This window comes from Cebus imitator, unplaced genomic scaffold, assembly GCF_001604975.1.
Source record: "Cebus imitator isolate Cc_AM_T3 unplaced genomic scaffold, Cebus_imitator-1.0 Scaffold148, whole genome shotgun sequence".
In the NCBI taxonomy this organism is placed as follows: Eukaryota; Metazoa; Chordata; class Mammalia; order Primates; family Cebidae; genus Cebus; species Cebus imitator.
Window position 1 is genome coordinate 2234642 of NW_016107463.1, and position 3752 is coordinate 2238393.

Genomic DNA, 3752 nt, shown 5'->3' on the forward strand with positions numbered 1-3752 from the left:
AGTGCATGTGTGTGAATGGTGCAGGGGTATAGATAGTGCATGTGTGTGAATGGTGCAGGGGTATAGATAGTGCATGTGTGTGAACGGTGCAGGTGTATGAATAGTGCAGGTGTGTGAATTGCACAGGTGTATGGACAGTGCATGTGTGTGAATGGTGCAGGTGTATGAACAGTGCAGGTGTGTGAATAGCACAGGTGTGTGAATGGTGCAGGTGTAAAGACAACTTGGAAGGAAGACTCAACCTTTGGGAATCCATAGCGTTCCTCTTGTGACTGCTCTCTCTGTTACAGTCTCAGGATACATCAGAAATAGTTCAAAATAAAAACTGAATTTTAGGGACAGAAGTTGTCTGAAAGTTGCTCTTAAATCATAGCTAGAAAATAAATGACTTATCACCCTGGACACCTGAGAACAGTTTCATTTACTTTGGGCATGGATCTTCTTATTTCTAAAATTAGGGTTAATGAAATAGGCAATTTCATTTCAGGCAAAAGAAAAGACAGGTTAAAAGAAAAAAATTGTCCAAGATTTAGGTTCTTAGAAGATGAGACTTGAGAAGATGACCTTTTAGCAATGACTATATCAAGTCTTTGGTTGTACAAAGTCCTCAAGGAGCCAGAAAGGCCAGGAGTCAAGTAGACAGTGGAAAGGTGAAGCAAATGGGTTTGACTTTCAGCTGCCCCACATCCAAATCCCTTTCCTGTGGTTGTGGATTTTCCCACTGTGTGAGGTCAGACAGAAAGCAGAGTCTTCCTTTCACCATAGAAGCCAAAAACCAGATGCTTCATTTTCTAGGCTCCTTTGCAGCTATGGCAAGAACGGGCACAAGACATAGGCTTGGCTGATGAGATGCCTGCATCCAGACTAGAAACTGGGAGCTTGTGATGCAAAGAAGCAGGCAGAGAAGAAGATGTTTTGGCAGTGGGGGTTGCATGGGCTGAGCAGTATTAGCAGCACTGGTTTGCAGGAACAGCACTGGCAGTGGGGCAGTAGCGGCATCATTGGGTCCAGAGCAGGAGGCTTCAGGACATGAAACTATGACATGGGGGAAGCTATTGGTGTCTGGAGTTGTTGGCCTTGACCCTGGCTGCAGAGCTTTCTCTTTCTTTTGCTCCCTCCCTTTTTCTGGCCTGGTTCTCTGATCATACAATGGAGGTTCTGTGAGCTGCCCAGAACCCTTTCAAAGGATTCTCTCCTCCTGGGTTGCTCAGTTGGCTAGATCAGGAGCTCAGCTGCTCTGCATAATAAGCTGCAGGGGATCTGAGGGAGAGAAGCTGAGAAGAGACAGCCTGGAAAACAGAGAAGCATGGAGACGGTAGGAGTCTTGCAGAAGACAGGGCTGAGCTACATCACAGGAAGCTGTAGTGTGTGGGAAAAAAAGGAATTGCTGATGGCTGTGTGGTTGAAGGGCCTGCCCATAAAGGTGACTAGTGATTCATTTTCAGCTGTTTGCATTTTGTTGCAGCAAGTGCTCTCCATAACACAAAAGTTTCAGTAAAGTCTGCTATAAATAAATGTCTGAGCGGTGTGTTGATTGCGAATGAATGAGAAGTCACCCCAGTTGTCACAGAGCAGACATGAGGGGAGAGCTGTGGCTGGGCTGTGAGGGGGAGTTCAGCAGAGCAGTAACTTGGAGTTAGAGGTGACAGACATAAGCCTATGACCTGGGAAATTCTCTGAAATTCTGGCAAGGGCACAGAGGTCTCCCATGGCTGTGACTTAGAAAGGTCAACCCAATTTTATGGGAGACCTCAGCTGACATGTGGGTTATATCAATATTAATTTATCCGTCAGTGTTCACTAAGAATGGCTGGCTCAGGGATCAGTCACATGGGACAACAAGTGCCATTTCTCATCTTTTATGTGGCAGAAGTAATCTTTGTCTAAAAAAGTTGCTGTTAGTGACTCCCCAAACAAGTGGGAAGAGTAGAGATAGGAAAGTCTGGATTCCAATAATTTTCTGACAATAGACAGGAATACTGCCTTTCCTTCTTTTTTTTTTTTTTTTGAGTTGAAATTTTGCTCTTGTTGCTCAGGCTGGAGTGCAGTGGCATGGTCTTGGCTTACTGCAACCTCTGCCTCCCAGGTTCAAGCAATTCTTCTGCCTCAGCTTCCCTGAGTAGCTGGGATTACAGGCACCCACAACCACACCCAACACACCTGGCTAATTTTTTATATTTTTAGTAGACACGTAGTTTTACTACGTTGGCCAGGCTGGTCTCGAACCCCTGACCTCAGGTGATCTACCCACCTCAGCCTCCCAAAGTGCTGGAATTACAGGCATGAGCCACTGCACCTGTCTGAAACATTGCCTTTTTAAGGAGAAACAGAGAAATATGTTTTATTATTTCAAAAATATGAGTTTTAAGTGAGAAGCATTGGATAATTCCAGCAACAAGACAATGTGTTCAAAAGTCTGATTGAATTTTTACTTTGGAAAAATAAACATGGGGCCAATCAATGAAATGAAAACTTTGATGGAAACTACAGCTAATTTTGTGAATTCATACAGCCTATCCCAATAGTATCTAGAAGTGCTGGCTGTACTTGGGCTGTGCTCAATATAGTTAAGAGGTTCTTGACATAAGTGGGCACTTGCAAACCACATGCTCTGTTGTGACATTCTGGAGGCAGCAGCACCATTCTAGTGTAAAGACACATTTGCAAAGGAGAAAACATATTTATTGCAAGCACTTACCAAGTATGGCATAGATTCCAAAACATAGGAAACTTTTTTTTTTTTAAAGAAATATGTGCATATGAACACCAAAGACTCCTCATTCGCTGTAGCACCATTGAAGAGTCAACTCTTTTAGCATATAGGAACCTATTATTCAGAGAACCTGCTGTCCTGGCCGAGCACTTGCCTTGATAAAAGAGAGTGGCGCATGTGACCACACCGAGTTAAAATGGTTTAACTTTTTTTTTTTTTAAACAAGTTTTGAATGGCATACCTCCTCTACCAATTGCCTTCTTCTTACGTCTCCTTCCCTGACCTGCCTGTCTCTCCCTGACCCTTGCCCATCTCCCAGCCTGTGAAGGGCCTCCTTCTGTGTTTCTGTAATGTCATGTGTGTATCTGTCTCTCCTGGCACTTACCACATTATAACAATGTGTTTTTCTCCTTCCTGGTCTTCATTTTTTTTTTTTTCCTCTCTATCCCCAGCATGGTGCCTGAACACTGGAGCAATGCTCCAGAAAGTCTGTCACTCTGGTGATGAGTCATTTGCTTGTTTTCATGACCCTCTAACTCTAGAATTAAACAAGATTGAAGAAAGATTAAACAAGACCCCAAAGATCACCCACGCTTTAGTTGCACTGTCAAATTTTCTTAAAAAGGTAATTAAAGGAATAAAAAATTCCCTTTCACTTACTGCTCTAACGAAGAGATGGCCCCGTCCAGTGCTTCCCTGCCACTCTGTCCCATTTCACCCACTTAGCTACAGTCTGAGCTTTGACTCTATTAAATTATTTCTGCTTGATTCACTCTGATCAAGAGCTACATGATTGGCCAGGCGCGGTGGCTCACGCCTGTAATCCCAGCACTTTGGGAGGCCGAGGCGGGTGGATCACGAGGTCAAGAGATCGAGACCATCCTGGTCAGCATGGTGAAACCCCGTCTCTACTAAAAATACAAAAATTCGGCTGGGCATGGTGGCGTGTGCCTGTAATCCCAGCTACTCAGGAGGCTGAGGCAGGAGAATTGCCTGAATCCAGGAGGCGGAGGTTGCGGTGAGCCGAGATCGCGCCATT